Below are 27,777 nucleotides of genomic sequence, written 5' to 3'. Positions count from 1 at the left end.
CTTAAATTATTCATTCATTTTATGTACAAATCTAAAATTCATATTTATAAATCTTCTAGCAAAAAATGACGTGTCTAGAACGACCTTTATCTTACAGCCACCATTCGCCGTGGGTCTCTATAATCAGTTTAAAAACAAACATTATTCCTGCCTCTTTATCAAGAGAACGTACGCATAACCAAACTGATGTTCGGGGGGGGATAGGAAGGGTTATTAAAGACTTGGTGACAAGAAGAAAATTAGATTTCTGAGCCAAAGCATGTAAAATAATGCATCTGGGACAGAGAACGTAAAGATATAATTAATAGCTACAACACTGGTCACAACAGCAGAGAAGAGACTATTGAGGCTACTCATTTTCCAGGATGTAAACGCCGATGTCTTTGTGAGCTCCTCGGTGCGGGTTATCATTTTGATCACCAACGGTTATGGTTAACGTGCTTGTGGCGGCCCGAGGCGGGTTTCCGCTATCCGTAATTATAACTGGAAGATAAAAAGCCCTCTCTATCTCTCGATCGAAGGGCCTCAGAGTCTCAATAGAGGCCGTGCTGTTTCCGTGGTCAATTAGCATGAATGTTGAAGAATTCTGATGGTCATTTGGCAAAGTAAAAGTAAACGGGGCTCCGTTCTCTGCAGTATCAAGATCCACAGCATACAAAAAATCCGACGTCTCGTTGACATGGACCCTCTGAGGCCAGACTGCGTTTTCCCAAACAATAGGTTTGTACGGAGCAGCCAATGCTGGCCCGTTGTCGTTAACATCCATAAGGTCTAGAATGACAGTTGCGCTTCCTGTTTGAACTGGGATACCCCGGTCTGAGGCTACAATGACCAGGTGGTATTGGGAAGTAACCTCCCGGTCTAGGGCTTTCACCACTTTGACAGCCCCACTTTGGTCAACATAAATCTGACCGAAGACATCAGACTCTGCGTGAATGCCATAAGCAAACTGTCCATTTAATTCGGAGTCGGCGTCAGAAGCTGTGACCGTAACGGTATTTTCCAAGAAAGGGGGCACTTGCAAAACAGATGGTCATTGCAGTCCTGTAACTCGATCAGGCAGTGGGAAACTGAAGAAAAATCACAGTCCCGGACCTCGATGGTAAGGTTAAATCTCCGTTCCTCAGGGATCTCATAATCCAGCTTCTTATTAAGTTTAATTATCGCGTGTTTCTCCTTTTGGTTGCTTTCAATATTGAATGCGTGGCCTGGGTCTCCTCCAACGATGCTAAATGACAATAAAGCGTTTTCTCCGTCATCTTCATCTACTGCCACCACCTGAAGGACGTTAGAGTTGATTTCACTTGTCTCCCAGACAGTAGCATGCCACGTATCCTGGGTGAACACCGGAGCGTGATCGTTGATATCTAGAACATGAATAGTTGCCGTACCGGTGGAACTCATTCCTCCGCCGTCTTCAACTTCAATAAGAAGAAAGTAAGTATCTGTCTCTTCACGGTCTAGGTTCCCGAGGGCTGTATAAATAACACCGGTGGTGGAGTCTATGCCGAAGATGCTTCGGTTAAGCAAATCCAGGGGATTGTTAACAATGGAGTAAATCAGAATAGCATTGGAACCCTTGGTTTTCTCATCTCGATCAACTGCACTCATCTCCATGACGGACGCATTGGCAGGAGCGTTTTCCAGCACATCTCCACTGCAGGTGTTTCTCTCGCAGATGAAATGCGGTACGTGGTCATTCACATCATCTACATAAATGATCACATCGGCAAATCCTGTGAGGCCATCTCCTCCTTCATCTGTGGCAAGAACCACAAACCTCCAGAGAGCGTGTTCCTCGCGATCCAGAGGCTTTTGGGCAAATATTCCTCCTGTCCTTTCATCTATGGTAAAAACATTACCGGCTCCGCTTCCATGCAGAGAATACTTCAAGGTTCCTTGTTCTCGGTCATCTGGGTCTACAGCAGAAACCTTGACATACGTCAAAGAGTAAACACAGTAGTATTGTTATTATTGGCCAAGAACATTTGAAGAATACCCCTAACCCCCTTGTTCTGAGAGTTATAAGGAAGATGAGGTCAAACTAATTCTGGAAACATGTTCAAAGTACAAGAGACAAGTGGTGTAGAAAGGGATACCTGCAGTACCAAAACCGGTAAGTGTGACAGTTCTTCCATTATGCGACCTTGGTACTCGTTCTGAGAGAAAACCGGAACCTCATCATTTTTGTTCAACACGTTGATCATGACCGTGGTATAATCTTCCCACTTCCCGTCCGACGCCAGCACAGTGAGTTCATAGACCGGCACCTCCTCGTAATTCAGTGGCTGGAAAATGAAGACAGCACCGGTTTCTGGGTCTACATCCAGGGCTCCCCCGTTATTCCCAGCTGTGATCTGATAGCGGATCTTTGCATTCATCCCTGTAACATAAACAAACATTACGAGAGCTTCTTCCAAACCAAACAGCTTCCCTTTAAATGGAACGACTTGTATGTCGAGTCAAATGAATGATCCGCATTACTGATAAGTACAGGAATGAGATATTACTAGTTACTGATAATTCCTTTGCTCACCAAACTTCCGTTACATGGACTTTATGTAGATTAGCAATTTCTTCTTGGTACAAAAAATCAGTTTATTACCATTCTTTACTCTTTTGAGAACTAGGGGTGGAAACCCCTGGTCTAGGGGTATCAGTTGAAATATCCTTGGTCACATTCCTAGACCCAGCTGAACTATCCTTGGTCACATTCCTACATTTATAACTCTTTGGGGGCAGAGCTCTGTAACTCTCTTACAACTCGGTCACACTTATTTCACCTTCGTCTGGATCAGTGGCACTGACAAGGGCAGCAATGGATCCCACGTCCTGGTCTTCCTGCACGTTAACGTGGTAAGCGCGCTGAGCGAAGGCCGGCTGGTTATCATTAACATCGCTGATGAAAACGCGCACGTACGCCGAGTCTGCAGAGACGAGAGGCAGGAGATTAAAATACTTCACAGAGGCACTACTGTCAGCCGCAATTCCTTAAACTGGCCGCCCGCACGTTAAATGAAAACTAATCTGCAGACAATCCGCGGACAGACCCTGCGGCTCGGAAACAATTTATACAGCCGCGTTATTCCAAATCTCTTGAAGATGAGATGAATGTGGACGGGAATTTGTTTCAATGGATAACACGAGTATAACTGATGCCCCATGTCAATGGCTCATTTTTTAAATTTTTTATTTCTGGCCCAATCGCCCCAATAACGCATTTTATTGGGGTTAATTTGTTCTCATTTGCAAACCGCGCTGCTCTTCAGAGGAGCGTTAGGACGTAGATCCTTCTGAACACCATTATAAATTCACAATATTAAGCCGTTTGTGAAGCCTGAAGATGCTTCTAGAATAGTTTTCATTAGCATTGCATAAAAGAATACATTTCATTTTTTGTGCATAACTAAATTTAAATAAACAAACAGTGACATGATTTGCATAAGCTTCTGGCAGCTTAAAGTAATTTTATACAAACAGAACTGCATGAGTTAATCCCTGTGTTTCTTTACATGTTGACAGGTGTGCCCAACCCTAAATATTTAAAAGGTGAGGAGGTAACAGGGCTGAGAGTTACCAACGTAACAATTGACCCTCCCTCTGGCACTGCAGCAGGATCAGACTCTTGGGTATTTTAGCAGGATCAGATGTTGGGGTGTGGAGGGGTATGGGTATCTCAGCAGGATCAGATGTTGGGGTAAAGAGGGGCATGGGTATCTCAGCAGGATCAGACCTTGGGGTATGGAGGGGTATGGGTATCTCAGCCGGATCAGATGTTGGGGTAAAGAGGGGTATGGGTATCTCAGTAGGATCAGACGTTGGGGTATGGAGGGGTATGGGTATCTCAGTAGGATCAGACGTTGGGGTATGGAGGTGTATGGGCATCTCAGCAGGATCAGACCTTGGGGTATGAAGGGCTATGGGCACCTCAGCAGGATGAGGCGTTGGGGTTTTATGGGCTATGGGCACCTCTTTGTGAACATACATTGGGGTGGTTTGTGGGCAACTTAGCAGGAACAGACCTTGGGGTATGGAGTGGCATGGGTATCTCAGCAGGATCAGACCTTGGGGTAGGGAGGGGTATGGGTATTTCGGCAGGATCAGATCTTGGGGTAGGGAGGGGTAGGGAGGGCTATGGGTATCTCAGCAGGAGCTTGGGGTGGGGAGGGTTGTGGGCAACTATTTAGGAATAGATCTTGGGATGTATGCTGCACTTCGGTTGAGCAGTAAGGCCACTGTGCACCCCATATTATCCTCACCAGAATTGGGTTGCCCATGTTTTCCAGGTCGAGCAGACTCTGATCCATCTGACGACATAACTTCTAGGAGATATGAGCCCTTGGTCTCCCGGTCAAACACGGCAGCTGTGTAAATGACTCCTGTCTGGGGATCGATGTAGAACAGAGCATGGTCTCCGCTGCGATCTTCTAAAATAAAATAGGTGATCTGGAGCAAGACAATCAGACCACAGTTAGCGCAGGCTGGCCTGAAAACACTTTGCTGATATAAGGTGGAGCTGATGGAAATCACTAATGCTCTTTGTTGCAAAGGCCTGGAAGCTTTTACTGAACATGTTCTGCCAGGACTACATATATTATTAACGTAACAGTAATGCCGGTGCACAGGAAATGCTGCGATCCGATAAGCAAAAAGTCTGTCTGCTCTGCCGCGAACCAATTTAATTTCTCTTTATTATTTATTTGTGGCTTTAACTGACACGTGACCCCTCAACAATCAACAATCTGGCCCTAATACCAGACAGTGTTATCAGGCGAGAAAACCCCCCTATGTGGCATCAGTAACTCTAATTAACATGCTGACCCCCTGGTCTAGTGTAGATATTGGTATGGCTGTGTCCCACGGATCAGTATGGCCCTGTACTATGAACTGATATACACCCCTCTCCTATGGATCGGTATGGCCCTGTGCTATGAATCAGTATTGCCCTGTCCCATGAATCGTTAAGGCCCTGTGCTATAAACTGGTATGCACCCATGTCCTCTTGATAGGTATGGCCCTATGCTATGAAATGTTATGGTCCTGTCCTATGAACTGGTATGGCCTTGTCCCATGGATCGGTATGGCCCTGTCCTGCTGATTGGTATGGCCCTGTCCTACAGATTGGTATGGCCCTGTTTTACAGATTGGTATGGCCCTGTCTTACAGACTGGTATGGCCCTGTCTTACAGACTGGTATGGCCCTGTCTTACAGACTGGTATGGCCGTGTTTTACAGATTGGTATGGCCCTGTCCTACAGATAGATATGGCCCTGTCCTACAGATAGATATGGCCCTGTCCTACAGATTGGTATGGCCATGTTTTACGAATTAATATGCCCCTGTTTTACAGATTGGTATGCCCGTTTTACGGATTGGTATGGCCCTGTCCTACGGATTGGTATGGCCCTGTTTTACAGATTGGTATGGCCCTGTCCTACGGATTGGTATGGCCCTGTCCTACGGATTGGTATGGCCATAAAGCACTTTGTTTTACATGTGCAAATTACAGGAATATATGCTATGGCTAGAAGGACCAGGGATATCTGAAGAACATGCGTCAATGGGTGCAGATTTTATAAGTTGGTACCGCATTTAGTATACCTAGGAACACAGAGCTATAGGAGTCAGAGTGTGCGTGTGATGAGGTTTCACATATGAACTCACATCTCCATTCAGTCCGAGATCTTGGTCAGATGCAGACACCTGGAGCACAAATGTTCCCAATTCAAGGCCTTCTGTAACGGTGGCCTCATATATGGACGACGTAAAGAAGGGCACATTGTCATTCACATCTGCAATATAAACAAGTCCGGCTTCACATTTGCTGTTCTAGCAGCGCAGGCACAGAATTGATATCCGGAGATTCTACCTGTAATGTTAATGTACACCGTAGTGAAGGCAGCCAATGGCACAGCAGCAACGGTCTGAGCTCGGATCTTCAGGAAAAAAGTCCTGGTTGTTTCATAATCTAAAGGTTCAGTTACAAGAACGGAGGCAGAGCCTTCTTCTCGATTTACCGTCAGGTAGAAACGAACGGGCATGTTAGTCTCCGGTACCAAACCTTCCTCTAAATTGTACGTCACACGAGGGTCTCCCAGCAGTGAGGAAGCTTTAACGATCTGTAGGAATGGCAGAACATTGTGTAATTAACAGTAAATTACAGTAAAAAGAAGCCCTCAACAGCAGGAAGTCCACTCGGAAATGACAGACATTAGAAGGGTGATTAAGGCTCCTTAGTGGTGATGTCTCCATACCCCGTTCCCTCTCACTAGTTTCATATCAGGCCTAACGGGAAGCAGATGTCTAGATGGGAATGATCCCTGGTAGCCAGGCATGAGGGAGAAATCCATATTCAAATGAGATCATACACCAATGGGCGGAATCCTTCTATGACTCCTACCAATGTCGCGAAGCATTGTAAGGTGCCCAACCAATGGCTGGAAGCATTGTACAGTTCCCACCGACGGGTGGAAAAATTCCACTGGTTTCCAGGTCAGAGGTCACGTCATACCACAACAGGCGTATCTCTCATGGTATTTTCTGGAATCACCAGGTCATATCTTTCTTTTTCCCAGACCGGAGGCTGATTCTGAGCATCTGTGATTCGAACGGCTACTTCCACCTGTGTGCTTCTATTTCCTCCGTCCGTGAGGTGACCTCTAGTGTTATTAATGATTTCTGATGGGGGAAAAAAAGGTTAAGACAAAAAAATTAATTACATTCACTTAAACCTTCTCCATTCAGCAACCTCCCCGACAAAAAAAACAAACCCAAAAATGCTCTCCTAATTGATTTAAAAGCTGTGAGTGACAGATGGTTGAGGAGTTTCATGCACCACTCACATACTCTGGTACTCAAAGTGTTAATTAGTTGTATGGTACTTGTCCTAGAGGGTTTTTCATTCTATCGCCCCAACCAATTTTCAATTGCAAAGCTACCCAGAGGCACGTAAAAAAAAAAAACAAGAAAAAAAAAGACAGTGGACGATTCTCAGCAAACAGCTGGCATTCTGCAATGGAGAGTCTCGTTTAGCGGTAACCTCGGGGACTCACACGGGGGCCTTCCAATCAGTGTCCAGATGTCATCGTCTGGCCGTAGAGACTTTTGATTTCAGAAAAAGCAAACATAACAGCTTGACAATGCCTTAAAACTATCCAAAAAGCCCCGTTACGTCCCCACTTAGAAAGCCACCAGCTGTGTTTGCAAAGCATAAAGTTGAAATATCCAAACACAAAGCTACTCGCTGTCATAAGAGATACATTGTAGTTTTGCAATATGTACATTAAACCGGTTACTTAATATTAGGAACAAAAGAGAGATACAAGTGCGCCATATCTTATTATTGCATTATATATATAGTGGCTTACAATCCTACTATAAGTCATATTGTATAAAGGGGTCTGGGGTCAGAAGGTGACCCCGCGATATTTTCATTTAAGAGTACTATCACTTGTTGAAATGTAAGTTGGTTCTCTAAACACGGCATGTAAACGCTTGCTACGTTACCCCAGATATTGGCTGGCGAACATAAAGCCACCCCGTAGAGGTGTTAATGCTGAAGGCCACCGGTTCCTCTCCAGACACGGAGTACGTGATCGTTCCATTCACGCCATAATCGTCATCACGGGCCGCAACGCGGAGGAAGCTGCTTCCCATGGCAGCATCTTCTCTCAGGAAATCTGGGACAAGAATGAAAACATTTGAATTCCATGTTGTCCACTGGGGTCCCAAATACCCCATGGGCGAGCTGGCCAAGCTCTTGTGGACCAGCAGATCTAGGAAGACTCTTAACGCTGAATTCCACTTAAAGCTATAATTAGAAGAGGACAGAAGAACATGATGGGGACTTGGTGCTTGTAGAGATCTCATACTCTACCCACGGAGACTCAATTACATTCGTAGTGGTTGTTCTCAAAGCTGGGGTCGTTGTCATTTTGGTCCTGGATCTGTATGTTGATCTGGCACAGCCCTATGAGAGGCTCGGCCGCCTGGTCTGTGGCTTTGATGGTGACGGGGAACTCTTTCTGCTTCTCCCGATCAAAGCTCTGAAGGGTTGTCAGGACTCCTGCGTGGGAAACGTGTTAGAGAAAGCACGGAGGCGATGTGACTGGCAATTCCTGCTATAACACGTGAAGAACATTTTCTCATAAGCTTTTGAGAAAAAAAGCTTGGCTGATTAACATGACCTACAACCATGGTTAAAACCTCTCACGACGACTGTAGTTGTGCTGGTGAGGCTGTGAGGACCCCCCGAAGCGTTGTCATCTGTGGCGGTCACATACAGAACATACTCGGCTCCATGATCGGCTTTGGAAGCAGGTTAGAACCAAGACGGATTATTCCTGTTAAATGGTTTGAGGATAAATCAGTCCCATTGTTACAAATCCTTAACCCAGGGTAAGTGATACCCCCTACTCAATTATTTAGGAACTTCAAGTTATAGTTACTGTGACGGAATTCTGGTGAGGAACTCGATTTTATCTCGATGACTAATTTTCTTCTTTATGTAGCAGAATATGCGAGAAATCGTCAGGTATCTGTAAAAAGCATCGGTGGCATTGGGGGGGGGGTGTTAGTTATGGATGTATACAAAATATAGCTCTACGTACCTTTCTCGGATTCAATAATAAAGCTCCCTTCTTTATTTCCTTCCGAAATGTTGTAAGTCACATGATCTCCATCTGGATCAAAGGCATGTACGGTGGCAACCAGGGTGTTGGGAGCAGCTTCCTCCGATACAAACGTTCTGTATCTGGAAAACGGAGTACATAATCAAGTTCCTCCGCAGAGAAACGCTGCCAAGAGACCCATTCAGTGCTACCTCCTACCCCGAGGCTCGGCCAACACCAAACCTATAGGTCTTCTGAGCCGAAAACTCATCCCAGCCTCACCGGCCCTGGCAAAGAAGTTATAGAATGAAGTCTATGCAGTCGCCTTTCATTTATGGATCGTATTGGGACAAACTCTCGAGCCTTCGTTGGGAGAGACCTGATGGACCGCAATGTATTACAATGTATTAGGTTATGGGAGTGAAGCTACAATATTTTACGCCATAAAGAAAAAAGACCGAACTGTGACCTTCTCCCCGGCAGAGACGTAATAGACGTTCTACGCCCGGCTTTAAAACGTATCGCGCTCCAAAGAATCGCGGCAGTTACAGACATGTCATCGTTAATAATAGGTTAAAAAAGAAAAAAAACAATTGCATGAATTTGTGCAAGCGGAAGAAATATGAAATGAGAAAACCCTGAATGAGAAAAAAGGGTAACCAACGGCCATTACGCGGAGACGTCTGCTCTGTCCGGATCACCGGCTGCAAATTGAAGGAGACTGGAGAGGAGATTATTTGTGAATCCCTCGTTTAATGCACCAGGCTGGAGGGAAGCTAACGCCGCTCGGCAACAAATTATAGCCCAAGGCCCCTGTCTTTGCCTCCGGTCTAATGAGCAAACTGATTTTAGCTTTGACAGTTTTAAAGCTATAAAGTGACGAGGGGGAGAGAGATGGGAGTTTGGAATACTTCGCGGGAAGGTCTCGCAAGACAAAGGAGGCTTTAAAGAATAAAAGTAGGGCAACAATGTATCAGTTACAGAAGGTGCAAGTTTGTGATGGGGGAGAAGAAGGGAGAGAAGAAAGGATTCCGGCAATACACCGAGATGCGTTAATGGACAAAACAAAAGAAACTTTGGCCCCTCGAGACGCCTCTCTTTAAACGACCATCTCACGCTCATTAAACTGACTAATGGCCCTGCAATCATTCAGTAGGCCCCGGAGACACCACAAAATAGCAGGAGGGGCCCCATGATCCGGCCTTGATTATTGTAAGGGTCAGGCTTGACCTCAGATTGGCCCTAGGCAAATCAAGTGGGCGTGTGGCCACTTGGCTATTTAAGGAAGGCCAGGGGTCGTGGCCTTCCACTTTTTAAAATTTTGGAAGCAGTGAAGAAGTTTTTCCCTCCCGCCCGCCCTATTGTTAGTGTGTTGTTTCCGGTTTGTGTCCTTGGGGTGGGGGCACGTGGTGCAGCTTGACTTCGTTGGCGGGGAACTGAGGTTCCGGTTGGCTGTTTTTAGGATACTTATTCGTGGTACCTGGTTATAATTGGGTGGTTTCTCATCTGAGGTATGGGAGCCGTGTTTATTTGTCACGTTTTGTGGGCGTTTCCCACGGGCACGGTCCCAAGGGAATGAGGGGGCCGTTGTGCTTATGCCACGTGCTGGTGCGGTTTACGGCTCGTGGTAGGGGTGCACGGCAAAAGTTGGTGGCAGCTCCCGGACGTGGGTGGAGCTGTCTGGAAAGGATGTCGGTTTATCCTTAAGGGGTGTGGTAGTAACCTCCATGGAGTGAAGTGTGGTAGTAGGGGTGGAGGGACCCTAAGTCATGGAGGTTACAATGTTACAAAGTTGTGTACATTTTAAAATTCAAATAAAGTTTTACGTGTCACAGTGCTTTTCAAAATCCATTTGGTTGTCCGTCTCATTTATTTTATGGTACATTACATTATGTTTAAACCCGTTAGCATGACCCACAAGCTGTCAAGTGCTCGGATCATGACAATCAGGGCTATACACGGCACCCCGGGTAGAGCGAGTGCAACATACAGGACAACAGAAACGGCATTTCATAAGCCTCGCGCAGCGCGTGCACCATTACCCCGGCCTGCGAGGGGCAGTATAGAGTGGCTGTTAATTACCTGACAACACTATCCCTCTTCTAAAATGATCACCTAGCATTGTATTGCCCTCCCCTTTGGAAGCGAAGCTTAGAAAATTGCCCAAAGTTTAACAATTAATCTTTGGGAAAGATTGCCCAAAACTCTCAAGTTTGAATCTATTTTGGATCCATTACTTCCACGCTGTGAAGGGGAAAGGTTTGCCACCTCCATGTCGGCCCTACCCTAACTAAGAAGAGTCTCGTGAGCTGCACCTACGTGGTTTGAGAAAACTCCGGAGCTTCATCGTTCACGTTGGAGACACGGATGCGGACGGTGGCTGTCCCGGTGTTTGGGTCTTCTCCGTGGTCTATCGCCAGAACCACAAACTCGTAAAGATGGTTGGGCCTCTCGTAATCCAACTCCCGGACGGGGCTGATAACGCCCTCCTCGGAGATGCCAAAATCGGGGCTCAAAGAATAATAGGAAACCTCGGCATTCAAACCGGAGTCGCAGTCGGTGGCTGTCACTGGTTAGAAGCAAGAACAATAAGCATGCGCGGCGCTCTGATACACCATATCATTACACATCAATACAGCTGGCAGCTGACACAGCCCTATAGTAGGACAGCCGTACGGTTTTGGGGATTACGGCTGTAATTGAGTCTGCTGCTGATTGCTCGACGTTCACTTTCTTTATTCCCAGATATCACTGGGTGAAAATTATTTTGAAGCCTTAAAGGGAAAATGACATTTTACCCAACACATTTATACACTTATACACACACACACATACACACGCACACATACATACATACACACGCACACATACATACATAAATATATATACACACATACATCCATATATATATACACACATACATACATACATATACACACATACATACATATATATACACACATACACACACACACACATAAATATATATACACACACACGCACACACATACATACACACACGCACACATACACACGCACACATACATAAATATATATACACACATACATACACACACACGCACACACACATACATATCTACATACATGCAAACACATACATACACACACAAACACACATACATAAACACACATACACACACATACACACACACATACTCTGCTAATTCCACTTCTGGAAGTAGGAGCATTATAGAAATAGAGCACCGAGTATCTCACCACATGGGTGACATCTTTCAGACTGATGCAGGAAGCTATATTATACTATATATTATACTATAGATTATACCATATATTATACTATATAATTGTGACGGATCGTCCTGTGCCCCAGACTGGACACAACCGCCCGTCAGCTCCTTCCCTCTCCCAGTAAGCGGACGCGCTGTGGCTGTCCGAAGAAAGCAGTCACAGACCAGCACTTCCCTCAATCATGAGACAGAACTTCATGCTTTGAGGTTAAAACAGAACTCTCTTTATTACAAACACACAGAACTTATATACAATCGCCATTCACTGTGCACCGAACCCAACCCCCAATCCTATCAGCCACATCCCATCACAAATCCCATCAGCCACATCCCCTCACAAATCCCATTGGTATACAGGGGATGTATCAGGTGAGGGGATTAAGGGATACAATGGGTTTCCCCACCTGTGTTATTCCCCCCTGTAGTGCGGGTGCCGTCTGGGCAGACAGGGCTGTGCTGCCTGATTAAGAGCCCCAGCCAGATTATAGGATCGTCTCCTTGAAGGCTGGAGCTGCAGCCACATTCAAACAGGGTACAAATAAATATAATAATAATAATAATAACAGTGAAGATCAGACATGGGTTCTTCACATTACTCCCCTCTTGTGCAAACGTCCGGCAGAGACAGCCAGATCCCTAACGGATCGGCTTGGGGATGACCGGGCCTCTACTGTCTCTAGTCCTGCGGGGTAGGGAGAGCGGGCGTGCGGCCTCCGGGGCACCCTGGCAGCCCCATGTCAGTCACCCAGGCTCCTAGGCCTGGCCCGTAGTCAAAGGGTAAGAGGCCAGCCCAGAAGCCTCTCCAGTGGGCAGCCCTCTTTAGTCTCCTCTGCAGGCATGGGAGACCTTTCTCCAGGGCTTCCTTTCCCCTCTGGACCCTCAGCCCAGACTCGGCTCCCAACCTGATGGAACCCTCCCATGGTTACCCTGACTACGGGCTTGTCCCGAGTCAGCTCCACATTCCCCCACCCAAACAACAAGAGCCCACTCCAAAGCAGCAGCAGTTTCACTTACCCCTACCTGGCTCTCCGAGCTGGGGCTCGTTTTGCCCACTGGACCATGCCGCTGGGGAGGGGTGCCGGTTGCCCTTCCTCCCATAATTGGTGACAGCCGCTGGGGAGGGTCGCCGCCTGCGTCCCCTCCTGGATGCTCGTGCTGGGGAGAGCCAGATAATGGGGGTGTAAGCAGAGCAGGGCAGAGGTCAGCGGCTCTCTGCCCCGTTGCCAGTGCTTCTGCTGGTGCAGGGAACGGTGCTGGGCAGAGAACAGCGTCACTCTGCCCTGTGGCCAGCTCTTCCGCTGGTGGTTCCCTGCTAGCAGGTGGGGACCCTTCGCTGTGGGGCGGGCAGAGGCCAGCAGCATTCTGCCCTGTTGCCGGCGTTTCAGCCAGAGCGAGGATTGCTGGTGCAGGACAGAGGTCGGCGACGCTCTGCCCGGTCGCCAGTGCTTCTGCTGGTGCAGGGAATGGTGCTGGGCAGAGAACAGCGCCACTCTGCCCTGTGGCCAGCTCTTCCGCTGGTGGTTCCCTGCTAGCAGGTGGGGACCCTTCGCTGTGGGGCGGGCAGAGGCCAGCAGCACTCTGCCCTGTTGCCGGCGTTTCAGCCAGAGCGAGGATTGCTGGTGCAGGACAGAGGTCGGCGACGCTCTGCCCGGTCGCCAGTGCTTCTGCTGGTGCAGGGAATGGTGCTGGGCAGAGAACAGCGCCACTCTGCCCTGTGGCCAGCTCTTCCGCTGGTGGTTCCCTGCTAGCAGGTGGGGACCCTTCGCTGTGGGGCGGGCAGAGGCCAGCAGCACTCTGCCCTGTTGTCGGCGTTTCAGCCAGAGCGAGGATTGCTGGTCAGCGACTCTCTCTCCGGGTGCCAGCACTTCTGGTTGGTCCTCGTTAGCCGGCGGGAACACTGTGCTGGGGGATGAGCAGAGGCCAGCAGCACTCTGCCCCGTGGCCGGCTCTTCTGCCGGTCTGGCATTTTGCGGTGCTGGGCAGAGGATCGCGTCGCACTGCCCTGGTGGGTCCCTGCTAGCAGGCAGGGACCTTTCACTGTGGGGCGGGCAGAGGCCAGCGGCACTCTGCCCCGCTGCCGGCGCTTCAGCCGGAGCAGGAGGGGCGCATGGTGCTGGGCAGAGAACAGCGTCCCTCTGCCCTGTTGTCTGCGCTTCTGCCGCCTCTAGTGGAAACCCATAGACCGCTGCCTCAAATTCGGGCGACTGCATGCGGTCCATAATCGCCCGGAAGACTTCCTCCCAAAAGTGATTGCCCACTTTCACCTCTTCGGGCTCTGGCTGCAATACCAGGGGCAGAGTGGCTGAACCTTCAAGTCCGGAGGCTTGCCAATTACAGTGAGCGGCCTCCGGAGCTCGCTCTGTGACATCTGTCGGCTCACACTGCAGGGCGTAGCTCCCCTCGAATAGCGCCACGTATTCTGCCTCGAGGCACCATTCTCTGTCTACTAGTCTCTCAAGGTCTTGGCTGAGTTCACTTGTTGCAGTGGGCGGCAGGGCTCTCCGGCGCTTGTCACTAATGTCCCACCATCGGTCCATGTTGCCACTGCCAAAGAAACCCCTTTCCTCGAATGCCTCCCACAACAGGCCAGGCCCGCCAACATCCATCCCTTCCGGAGAATGGGGCTTTCTGGATTTTCGCTGCGGGCCTCGGGCTTCCCAGTATATGGCTCGGTACTCCTCTTCGAGCCCAATCTCCTGTCGGACCAGCCTCTCTAGCTCTGCAACCTCACCTGGAGACGCAGGTCCCCCGAACAAGTAGAGCCTCCCATTCACCTGGTCCCTGATTCGTAGTTCTAGGGTGGGCAAATGTGTACCTTGGTGGGCGCTCCACTTTTCTAGGGCCGCTCTCCATCTCACGAGCCGGGCTCGGGTCCGTCTCTCAAACTCCCATACTGGAGTCTCCGATTCGAGGGTCTCGACTCCCCTCAAGTCACCCCGCATCCCGGTGACTGTTCAATCCACCCCATCTGTGGATCCGTTTGGCTCTTCCTCGCCAGGGTATAACTTTGTTCTGCGGCTAGTTGCTTTGGTCCGCTCTGGTCTGGAAGGAGTAGATCCCACTGCTTGCCACCAATGTGACGGATCGTCCTGTGCCCCAGACTGGACACAACTGCCCGTCAGCTCCTTCCCTCTCCCAGTAAGCGGACGCGCTGCGGCTGTCCGAAGAAAGCAGTCACAGACCAGCACTTCCCTCAATCATGAGACAGGACTTCATGCTTTGAGGTTAAAAACAGAACTCTCTTTATTACAAACACACAGAACGTATATACAATCTCCATTCACTGTGCACCGAACCCAAACCCCAATCCTATCAGCCACATCCCATCACAAATCCCATCCGTATACAGGGGATGTATCAGGTGAGGGGATTAAGGGATACAATGGGTTCCCCCACCTGTGTTATCCCCCCTGTAGTGCGGGTGCCGTCTGGGCAGACAGGGCTGTGCTGGCTGATTAAGAGCCCCAGCCGGGTTATAGGATCGTCTCTTTGAAGGCTGGAGCTGCAGCCACATTCAAACAGGGTACAAATAAATATAATAATAATAATAACAGTGAAGATCAGACAGGGTTCTTCACAATAATTATACCATATATTATACCATATACTATACCATATATTATACCATATATTATACCATATATTATACCATATATAATACTATATAATTATATTATACTATATATTATACCATATACTATACTATATATTATACCATATATTATACTGTATATTATACTATAAAAATATGACAAAGTCTTAAAAAATGAAAGTTTTCCAATCCCAGAACGGAGAAGAGTCAGTCTCGGTTTCTTAACGAATAATAAAATTCTACCTCTTCAGTAATTAACAAATAGATCCTCTTCTCAGCCGCTATCTCCTAATATACCAAGAAGTGAGAGTTATCACCTGAAAAGTGCATTCTATCTCGTGGGGCGTACGGGTAGAGAGCTATAAGACCCCCCACGCCAGCAAGGACTATCACATTAACCTTGAAAGAGAGCGGCTGCCGCAGGCACTGTTTCAGGTACGTTATCCTTGCTATAGATTCGCTGCTGAAATTCTGGCTTGCAGTCATTAATATCTGTGATTCCAACCGCCACCTGCAAGATATTCAATGAGAAAAATATTCAACCTGCATTACATAGCAACGCATCCAAATGTATACCATGCGCGCGGAGACATCTCAAGCCACTAAACGTCTCCTGCCGGGGTGCGTTCTCCCCAAACGCGTGCGTAAGTGCTGCACGTCCCGGCACACGAGCGGACATCTTTCTGATGCATAAATTCCACAATTTTATCTCCTTTTGGGCCAGAAAGAGTCTCCCACCATCTGTGCAGGCATTGGCGAGCCTCTCTGTGCAGCACTTTAATTAAAATATATAGGAACATTATGGAAGAACATTATAGGAGCTCTGTTTCCTGATCTCGTACTTCATTGAAACATAATGACTACCTGGCTATGAATGTATGAGATATGGGGCAACACAACAGCGTACATTGCGGCATATACAGAGAAATACTCCTAGACCCCGTCCGCCGTCTGTTGGGCTACCTGCACGGTGCTCTTCAGGTCCATCGGCTTTTCGGTAGCGGTAACTCCCAGTAGAAACTGTTGCGGGTCACTCTCAAAATCTACAGCCCTGATGAGCGTCACCTGGCCAGTGATCCGGTCAACGGAGAACAAGCTTTGGGGATCTGCGACCATGCTGTAGCTCAGGGGATTACTTTGATGCGATATCGCGGATACGGTCACCAACCTAGAACACGGAGGACAGGTCAATCCATCGCGGGCAGCGGCTCCAAAACCAAAGAGACCGTTGAATGGCGACTTACGTGCTTCCCGGGGCAGTGCTTTCTGGAACGTGTACGGTGTACGAAGCTTGTTTAAATTGTGGGGGTCTGACACCGGCGATCACAGACACCACAGCCGGGGAACCTCTCATCCCAAGCTTATCAGCAGCCTGCACGTTGAGCAGATACTCCTGACCTTCCTGTAGACTCTGGTTAGTTGTCCGTATCCAACCCGTGCTGCGGTCAACGACAAATCTGTCTTCTCCACCTGGAAAGCCAACAGATGTCATAAAACTGTACATCGAGAGCAAACCTTCAAGCAAGAAGACCCTCGCCCCAATGCCAAGTTAAAAGCCCTACAGGGGGCTTGAAGAAAAGGTTCTGGGATACCCACCAGAAATGGCACACATCTGAGAGAGGAACTCGTCGGGATCATACACATTGTGCATTTCGTATGCTGTTTCTGGAATTATTACCTTCCAATAAGAAATACTCCACTTCTCCGCTCATGCCTTCGTCTTTATCCATAGCATGTAGCTTATACACGCGTGTTCCCGGGCCAGCAGAAGGTAACACCGCAGCCAGGAAAGGCGAGGGCTCCATTGTCCACTCTGGGCTCTGGTCATTAACGTCCACCACGGTCAGCTCCAGGTGAACGAGGTACAGAGCCGCTCCTGGCGGAGTTCCGAAGGGAAGAATTTGGTTACAAAACATCAGTGTAGTTCCCACTATTCCTAGAATACCGGCCTAGCGTCTCCAGTCATTGTCCTGGCCCTGAAGGCTTCTTTATTCAAACATCAGGTGTTGTAGAGCAGCTAATTATAAGCTTGTACCATTCAAGTGATTCAACCCACCCAAGCAGTTAAAATAGTTTTTTTTTTAAAGATTAATGTGCGCTCTGCACTGAAATGCAGTCCCTACTAACGGGATAGGTTGTGTGTATGCACATGGGTTAATCCTTGGTAACAGTATCCAGTCCCCAGAAGTGCCAAATGATTTAAATGCCCCCCAAAGCAATTATTATTATTGTTGTTCACGAGATCAGACAAGCGGTGTGCGGGGACCCGAGGCGTGCTGCGCTCAGACAGGCGCCTTCCGCCTATGGCTCCGGCTACATACATCTAGAAAATCACATTGCCCCCGGGCTACCACGAGCTACGGATCCATCCTATACCTTTTAAATGAGCCTGCGGGCCACCACGAGCTACGGATCCAGCCGTCCTTTCCCTTTTAAATGAGCCGATTTCTGCGCAAACGTCTCCAGCGGAAAATCACACCGAGGGCGATGCGTGGGGGTAGGGGCTCTGACAAGGGCCACACAATCTGATGCGTGGGGTTAGGGGCTCTGACAAGGGCCACACAATGTGCTGTCTCTGCGTCTGGGGCGATCCCGCGACACGTTATAGTTCAGGATGGTATGAAGTATCTGGTAAACCGGGTGAGGGTCTAACATGAGACTAAAAGTCAATGCACCGGGAATCTCTTCCTAGAGGGTTTCCGGACCTCTCTTGATTCGCCTTCGTTAGGATATCTGCTTCCACCAACCTGAGAAAGGACGGTCAGCTGAACAATGACCTGCGCGAGACACGCTGCTAGCGACCATATAAAAGAACATGTTAGTATCTTCATTCTCTCAGCGAGGTCTTATGCTGGTCTGCATGAACCCGGACGTATAGCGCATGAGCCCGGACGTATAGCGCATGAGCCCGGACGTATATACCGCATGAGCCCGGACGTATATACCGCATGCACCCTATATAACGCATGCACCCGGACGTGTATACCGCATGCACCCGGACGTGTATACCGCATGCACCCGGACGTGTATACCGCATGAACCCGGACCTATCCCGCGCCGACCCCGACACGACCCGCAGATGTATCCCGCGCCGACCCCGACACGACCCGCAGATGTATCCCGCGCGGACCCCGACACGACCCGCAGATGTATCCCGCGCCGACCCCGACACGTCCCGCAGATGTATCCCGCGCCGACCCCGACACGACCCGCAGATGTATCCCGCGCCGACCCCGACACGACCCGCAGATGTATCCCGCGCCGACCCCGACACGACCCGCAGATGTATCCCGCGCCGACCCCGACACGACCCGCAGATGTATCCCGCGCGGACCCCGACACGACCCGCAGATATATCCCGCGCGGACCCCGACACGACCCGCAGATATATCCCGCGCGGACCCCGACACATCCCGCAGATATATCCCGCGCGGACCCCGACACAACCCGCAGATATATCCCGCGCGGACCCCGACACAACCCGCAGATATATCCCGCGCGGACCCCGACACAACCCGCAGATATATCCCGCGCGGACCCCGACACAACCCGCAGATATATCCCGCGCGGACCCCGACACAACCCGCAGATATATCCCGCGCGGACCCCGACACAACCCGCAGATATATCCCGCGCGGACCCCGACACAACCCGCAGATATATCCCGCGCGGACCCCGACACATCCCGCAGATATATCCCGCGCGGACCCCGACACAACCCGCAGATATATCCCGCGCGGACCCCGACACATCCCGCAGATATATCCCGCGCGGACCCCGACACAACCCGCAGATATATCCCGCGCGGACCCCGACACAACCCGCAGATATATCCCGCGCGGACCCCGACACAACCCGCAGATATATCCCGCGCGGACCCCGACACATCCCGCAGATATATCCCGCGCGGACCCCGACACAACCCGCAGATATATCCCGCGCGGACCCCGACACAACCCGCAGATATATCCCGCGCGGACCCCGACACAACCCGCAGATATATCCCGCGCGGACCCCGACACAACCCGCAGATATATCCCGCGCGGACCCCGACACATCCCGCAGATATATCCCGCGCGGACCCCGACACAACCCGCAGATATATCCCGCGCGGACCCCGACACAACCCGCAGATATATCCCGCGCGGACCCCGACACAACCCGCAGATATATCCCGCGCGGACCCCGACACAACCCGCAGATATATCCCGCGCGGACCCCGACACAACCCGCAGATATATCCCGCGCGGACCCCGACACAACCCGCAGATATATCCCGCGCGGACCCCGACACAACCCGCAGATATATCCCGCGCGGACCCCGACACAACCCGCAGATATATCCCGCGCGGACCCCGACACAACCCGCAGATATATCCCGCGCGGACCCCGACACAACCCGCAGATATATCCCGCGCGGACCCCGACACAACCCGCAGATATATCCCGCGCGGACCCCGACACAACCCGCAGATATATCCCGCGCGGACCCCGACACAACCCGCAGATATATCCCGCGCGGACCCCGACACAACCCGCAGATATATCCCGCGCGGACCCCGACACAACCCGCAGATATATCCCGCGCGGACCCCGACACAACCCGCAGATATATCCCGCGCGGACCCCGACACAACCCGCAGATATATCCCGCGCGGACCCCGACACAACCCGCAGATATATCCCGCGCGGACCCCGACACAACCCGCAGATATATCCCGCGCGGACCCCGACACAACCCGCAGATATATCCCGCGCGGACCCCGACACAACCCGCAGATATATCCCGCGCGGACCCCGACACAACCCGCAGATATATCCCGCGCGGACCCCGACACAACCCGCAGATATATCCCGCGCGGACCCCGACACAACCCGCAGATATATCCCGCGCGGACCCCGACACAACCCGCAGATATATCCCGCGCGGACCCCGACACAACCCGCAGATATATCCCGCGCGGACCCCGACACAACCCGCAGATATATCCCGCGCGGACCCCGACACAACCCGCAGATATATCCCGCGCGGACCCCGACACAACCCGCAGATATATCCCGCGCGGACCCCGACACAACCCGCAGATATATCCCGCGCGGACCCCGACACAACCCGCAGATATATCCCGCGCGGACCCCGACACAACCCGCAGATATATCCCGCGCGGACCCCGACACAACCCGCAGATATATCCCGCGCGGACCCCGACACAACCCGCAGATATATCCCGCGCGGACCCCGACACAACCCGCAGATATATCCCGCGCGGACCCCGACACAACCCGCAGATATATCCCGCGCGGACCCCGACACAACCCGCAGATATATCCCGCGCGGACCCCGACACAACCCGCAGATATATCCCGCGCGGACCCCGACACAACCCGCAGATATATCCCGCGCGGACCCCGACACAACCCGCAGATATATCCCGCGCGGACCCCGACACAACCCGCAGATATATCCCGCGCGGACCCCGACACAACCCGCAGATATATCCCGCGCGGACCCCGACACAACCCGCAGATATATCCCGCGCGGACCCCGACACAACCCGCAGATATATCCCGCGCGGACCCCGACACAACCCGCAGATATATCCCGCGCGGACCCCGACACAACCCGCAGATATATCCCGCGCGGACCCCGACACAACCCGCAGATATATCCCGCGCGGACCCCGACACAACCCGCAGATATATCCCGCGCGGACCCCGACACAACCCGCAGATATATCCCGCGCGGACCCCGACACAACCCGCAGATATATCCCGCGCGGACCCCGACACAACCCGCAGATATATCCCGCGCGGACCCCGACACATCCCGCAGATATATCCCGCGCGGACCCCGACACAACCCGCAGATATATCCCGCGCGGACCCCGACACATCCCGCAGATATATCCCGCGCGGACCCCGACACATCCCGCAGATATATCCCGCGCGGACCCCGACACAACCCGCAGATATATCCCGCACGGACCCCGACACATCCCGCAGATATATCCCGCGCGGACCCCGACACATCCCGCAGATATATCCCGCGCGGACCCCGACACATCCCGCAGATATATCCCGCGCGGACCCCGACACATCCCGCAGATATATCCCGCGCGGACCCCGACACAACCCGCAGATATATCCCGCACGGACCCCGACACATCCCGCAGATATATCCCGCACGGACCCCGACACATCCCGCAGATATATCCCGCACGGACCCCGACACATCCCGCAGATATATCCCGCGCGGACCCTGACACAACCCGCAGATATATCCCGCGCGGACCCTGACACAACCCGCAGATATATCCCGCGCGGACCCTGACACATCCCGCAGATATATCCCGCGCGGACCCCGACACAACCTGAAGACACTTCGACAATCCATACGTTTAAAAACTCATTCATATAGGATGCTATCATTTTCAGATAGCGTCCCTTTGATCCCCTCCTCAGCCGCATTCGCGTTTCATGGGTTAACGTCTCCTCGTGAGTCGGAATCTGATCGATGTGAATTGAAAATGACGCGACGGAGACAGCAGCTACGATGCGACTCGACAATACCGTGCGTTACACGGACTCGACCGGACAGCTCTGCATCCTTCCCGACGTGTATTTAGCGATCCGTCTCTCGGGAGAAGCGGTACTCCACATTACTACGATTACAGAATAGCGCGTGACGAGATAGACAGATCAGCCCCGGCGTTTCGGGGTCGCTTTAAATTATCCATAAACCTCGTTCTGCGGTAGCATCCGCTTCCTAATCCGCATTACCCAGGTGAATGGTTTCATTACACAGTTAATGGGAAATATACCTGAATTGGTGCGTTTCGCGTGGCCGTGGGGTCTGGGGAATATACATTGGGCATCGGTGACCAAAGAACTCTATGGAGGCGTCGGGCTGTCTGGTAGTGATGGGAGTATACTCCTGATCTAATTATGTATAAATAGCTGTGCTGTTTGCTCCTTCTAAGTCTCGACTAGAGCTTGGGTGATCACAAAGGGTTAATTCCTAAATGAGCTTTCAGCGGCAAGAAAGATCTCTATGGCGGAGATACTCGGAGTACGGGTCTCCGTCACACTAAAGGAACCCCATAGATAACTTGACAAGAGGGATAAGCGGACTTGGAGCAAACCCACCGCTGCCACCGAAGGACTACCAGCCGCGACATCCCACCTGGCCACGCAAACCGGGACGTACATCGATCCGGCATGAATGCTCCATATACAGCACCTCGCGGGACGTTTTCGGATGAAGGGCCAGCTGGTGCCCCAAACCATAGTGCCCTATGACAGCGGAGACCCCAAAGGCGACCCCAGCAAGCATCTAGCAAGACCGGCAGCCCCCGCCAGGCTTGTCTGGATGGGATCATCTTGGTTAATAAATCTGGAACATCCCAACAATACTCTTCAAAGAGTCATGACCTCATAGGAAATATGTCCACCAAAGGAGAAGCTTCAGCTCCGCTTCTCACATAAAATGAAGAATCTTTTCTCCGACGTGCAGAAGAGCCTTGAAATATTTCAGTTCCCGAAGGTACGAGCCCCGCGCAGGCTCAGCCCGTAATTAAGGATATGGATCCGTGGCATTTCTCTAGAAACGCTCGCCGTGAACACCTTTCTGAATGCAAAGGGCGTCTGACATCATTCGTAATTGCGGTTTTTCAGCACTCTGAAAAGGTTAATGATTTCGCATCGCAAGGTACACGCGGCGTCTCGAGCGCCAATCATCAATAAACAAATCCGAAACAAAAGGGAAACGCATTTCCAGCTGAAACGGCATCGAAAAAAGCAATTTCCTTAAACAAACAGAAAAGTGCAATCCTTTGTTTGTTTCGGCTCCTGTTTGGATTTATTTATTATGGGAGGAAAGTCGCGATTCGTGGGTCGCCAGCGGGTTCCTGTGCACTTTTCTGCATTTAATCCACGGGAGCTAAACTAATATACAGTTTGGGGCAGAGCTCTGTTTGCTGGAGGACTCTGATCCCTATCATCCTTTCTGAGCAGTGTCTGGCATGGAGCTCAATAGTAACACCTGGAGCAGAAGGTGCGAGCGTCCATGTCTAGTACGCAGAAGGTGCGAGCGTCCATGTCTAGCACGCAGAAGGTGCGAGCGTGAATGTATAGTGCGCAGAAGGTGCGAGCGTGAATGTATAGTGCGCAGAAGGTGAAAGCGTGAATGTATAGTGCCCAGAAGGTGCGAGCGTGAATGTATAGCGCGCAGAAGGTGCGAGCGTGAATGTATAGCGCGCAGAAGGTGCGAGCGTGAATGTATAGCGCGCAGAAGGTGCGAGCGTGAATGTATAGCGCGCAGAAGGTGCGAGCGTGAATGTATAACGCGCAGAAGGTGCGAGCGTGAATGTATAGTGCCCAGAAGGTGCGAGCGTGAATGTATAGCGCGCAGAAGGTGCGAGCGTGCATGTATAGCGCGCAGAAGGTGCGAGCGTGCATGTATAGCGCGCAGAAGGTGCGAGCGTGCATGTATAGCGCGCAGAAGGTGCGAGCGGCCCGATAATGTATCAGATGAGTATGAGGCAGGAGACCCCTCTGTGAGTAAAGAGGATTATCAGAGCACCATATGAACTGAAATCTGTGGATCCAAAGTGTTAGCGATAATCCTGAAAGAACCCCCGTTACTCCACTAATCCGGAACAGCAGCCCTGAACCTCCGTTAATTACAGGGAACGGGACATGCAGACGCTCTATCATCATATTTAATTCCTGTAATATCGGATGGCGTCCCGCTCCATGCCGTCATCTCTCACACTTCATTCTCATATTAATCACTTTCTTTCATTAACTCCAGACTGATCGCGATCAAATGCGCAGCGAAGGCTGTGATGTCACCCAGCTGATAACGCATCATTCCCCTTATCTATGAGAGGAGCCAGTCAATACCAACGCACTTAAAACTGATAGAAGCGGGTCTCGCCAGGATCACTCATTATACGTTACCACCCGTGTTGGGAGTTTACGCCAGCACCCACTACTTTACACTGGATAGTGCAGGTAACTCTTGCCAGCTAGCCGATGAAGATTGGGAAGTAATAATTCACCCATAGAGTTAAGACAACCAAAGAGTTAAGACAACCAAAGAGTTAATACACCCAAAGAGTTAATACACCCATAGAGTTAATACACCCAAAGCGTTAATACACCCAAAGAGTTAATACACCCAAAGAGTTAATACACCCAAAGAGTTAATACAGCCAAAGAGTTAATACGCCCAAAGAGTTAATACACCCAAAGAGTTAATACACCCAAAGAGTTAATACACCCAAAGAGTTAATACACCTAAAGAGTTAATAAATCACTCAGATAAGTGAAGATCACCAGAAAGGAAACCCAGACCCTCAAATAACTGCATTACCCCAATACCCCTCACAACGAAATATACAGTAACACCCCCACAGCATCACTCCATCAGAGAGAGGGGGAAAGGGGGGAAAGAGAGAGACAGAGAGAAGGGAGAAAGGGGGAGACAGAGAGAAAGGGGGAGACAGAGAGAAAAGGGGAGACAGAGAGAAAAGGGGAGACAGAGAGAAAGGGGGAGACAGAGAGAAAGGGGGAGACAGAGAGAAAGGGGGAGACAGAGAGAAAGGGGGGAAACCAGAGTTCCGAATGGACCCCTTACCGGTGCCGTCCAGCACTCTGAAGAGACAGCGGTGTTTGGCGACGGACTCTCTGTCCAGGGTCCTGAAGAGGGTCACGGCGCCGGTCTCCCAGTTCACCCCAATGGGACAGTCCCCGGGGGAGACTGGCTGGAATGAGGAGCCATTGAGTTCTCCAGGTTCCAGGGCGCTCACAGCAGAGCCCGGGGCGGCGTCTTCTGCTATGGAGATGGCATAGAACGCCTGGGGCACGGGGGATGCCCTCTTCCACCTGAAGATGCCCGTAGATGCCTCTTTACTGGGTACCGAAAACGTCTTGGCCCTGGGGCAGATCCGCAGCTGTAGGGGGGTGCTGCGCAGCGGGGTCTGGCCGTGGTCCCGGGCATACACAGTGAGGTTGAGGGGCTCCTGGACCCCACCAGGACCACCTGGCCAGTCTTCGGGACGATGAAGAAGTAGTCGCTGGTGGGCTCGGCGAAGTACACCAGCTCCGCGTTGGTACCTTGATCCGGATCGTGGGCAAAGACTCTGAACACCATGGACCTCAGCCCCGCCGTCTCATCCAGGCTGATCGTGGAGCTGTTCCCGGGGGCAAACCGGGGGGCATTATCATTCTCATCCAACACGTGCACGGTGAGCACAGCCAGCTCGCTGACAGCATGCCCCGGAGAGGAGCACCGCTGGCAGCACAGCCCCAGTCTGAACACATACCGGGAGCTCTCCTCCCTGTCCAGCACCTGGGTGGTCTTCAGAGACAGCTGGGCATACCTGTGGTGGAAATAGACCTCAAACAGAGACCCCCTGTCCCCGAGTAGCTCCAGATGCAGCCGGCGACCTGTTACCCCGGAGCACCAAGGCTGGGGGCTGATCCTGTTCAGGGGGATGTTTAACCCATTCACTTTAGTCCCTATGGGCCAGTTCTCCCGCACCGACCCAGAGAAGACAGGTCTTCTGAGTTTAGGTCCTTCATCAGTCCAGGTGGCCAGAGACACCAGAGCGCACCTGGAAAGGAGGATGCAGAGCAGGCAGCCGCTGAGCCGGGTCCTCATCACCCCCAGCAGGCTAGGAAAAGGGGATTCAATGGGAATGAAGCCCACGTGCTCAGAATGGGCCTTAGTGGGCCGTTGACTGTGTGCCGAGCAGGGATAGGTCCTGACGGCATTTTTTGAATGTGGGGGGAGGGGTTAACGGTGGGCTATTTAGGGGTTTGGCGCCAATGGAGCAGTCTCCATTTTGGCTCACCTGACACTCACTCTTTGTCCCACCCTCCCTCCCTATTCCTTTTGTGTGTGTGTTCTTCTGGTGTGTGTTTGTTGTCACGGTCGTGCGTTAGCTTACCAGGTATCTAGGGGGTTAATGCTGATGGGAGAGCATTGGTTTTGGGAGGTTTCCTGGTAGGTGGAACTGGGAACCTCAGGTTTGGGTTTGGGCATCTCGGTATGTCCTTCCCTGTGTGGTTCCTGGATAACCTGGTAAGCTTGGGATGGTTTACATTAAATGGTTAATGTTGAATTATGTTAATTTATGTTATTTATTGTTCTGTGTGTTGGTCATTGTCCTGTTAACGCACCTATTTTTGGTTTTAGGTCTGCGTGGCAATGGCCTGCATTTAAATAAATTTCGGCTGTGGCCTTTTTTACACCCAAAATCTATGGTTGTCGTGTCTTTATTGGGGGGATGGTTGGTTGGTTCTTGCAGGGGGCCTAGCCCGGGAGTCGAGGCTACTACAGTCACGAGAAGATACAGCGTATCAAAACCCAGCAACAGCTGCGATCCTCCTGGAGCTGAAGGCAGTTTGATGCAGAAAGCCAGAGATTTGGACAAGTTAGAGGCGTTTAGGGCACCCCCTATGGGTGGAGAAGGAGACCTTCAGCCCGCTCTGTGTGTGTGGCAGAGACACCAAGGGGTCTGCTAGGATGTGATGGGAAGGGAGAGGAGGGGGCATTTCAGTTACCAAAACAAGCCTTTGATATACTAAGCGATGCGTGAGACGGGGCACGAAGAATGTTCAGAATTACCGTAGAACAAGGCAAAGAACGGCGGAATTGAGATTCATCCTGTAATTAAATCAGTGAGCTTTCCATTGGGGACAATATACGATGTGTTAACTCTCGGTGTGCCAGCGCCGGTCTTTTTGCCACTTGGGTAAACAAGGTTAAATCGGAGAATGTCCCCCTTTCTCTATATTTACGCGTATCAGTGATATTATCACACGTCCTCAAACCAGAAAGTCATCAAAAATTTTTGGGGGGAGACCTAAAAAAAATACCCATCCAAAAAAAAAAAAGATATTTTTCTGCCTGTAACGTGAAAAAGGGAACTTGAGGCGTTTTCTTTCGTTCTAGAACGTTTTTAAAATGTTACACGGCAGTTTTTTTTTCTTTAAGACCATTTTTTCCCCCCCAGTAACATTTTTATTCTTCAAGTGACCTTTGGAAACATTAGTGTCAGTGTGACCGATTCCGAGGAAGAGTGACAAAGCCCATCTGTTTCTATAGGAGCTTAACAAGATCTGCGAGCGTTCGGCTAAATAATGTGTGGCAAACGTAATTACTCGTAGAGCCGTAAGCCTCTTACGATGTCATTTGTACGATGCAGTCTTTGGTGTATGATACCCCGGGGAGTTATTCTCAAGTACTATTTATTGAGGTGCATTACAGTTTATTACCTCTCCGGATGGGCTACACATT

At 50.8% G+C, this 27,777-nt stretch overlaps 1 pseudogene; it reads right to left on the bottom strand.

Moving 5' to 3' along the window:
* Window positions 1-349: 349 nt before the first annotated feature.
* On the bottom strand, window positions 350-26,136 carry LOC149299306 (neural-cadherin-like; annotated as a pseudogene).
* Between the last annotated feature and the right edge of the window lie 1,641 nt (window positions 26,137-27,777).

This window comes from Sceloporus occidentalis, unplaced genomic scaffold, assembly GCF_023333645.1.
Source record: "Sceloporus occidentalis isolate IW3139 unplaced genomic scaffold, rSceOcc1.0.p SCAF_29, whole genome shotgun sequence".
In the NCBI taxonomy this organism is placed as follows: Eukaryota; Metazoa; Chordata; class Lepidosauria; order Squamata; family Phrynosomatidae; genus Sceloporus; species Sceloporus occidentalis.
This window is presented reverse-complemented; position numbering and strand designations above follow the sequence as displayed.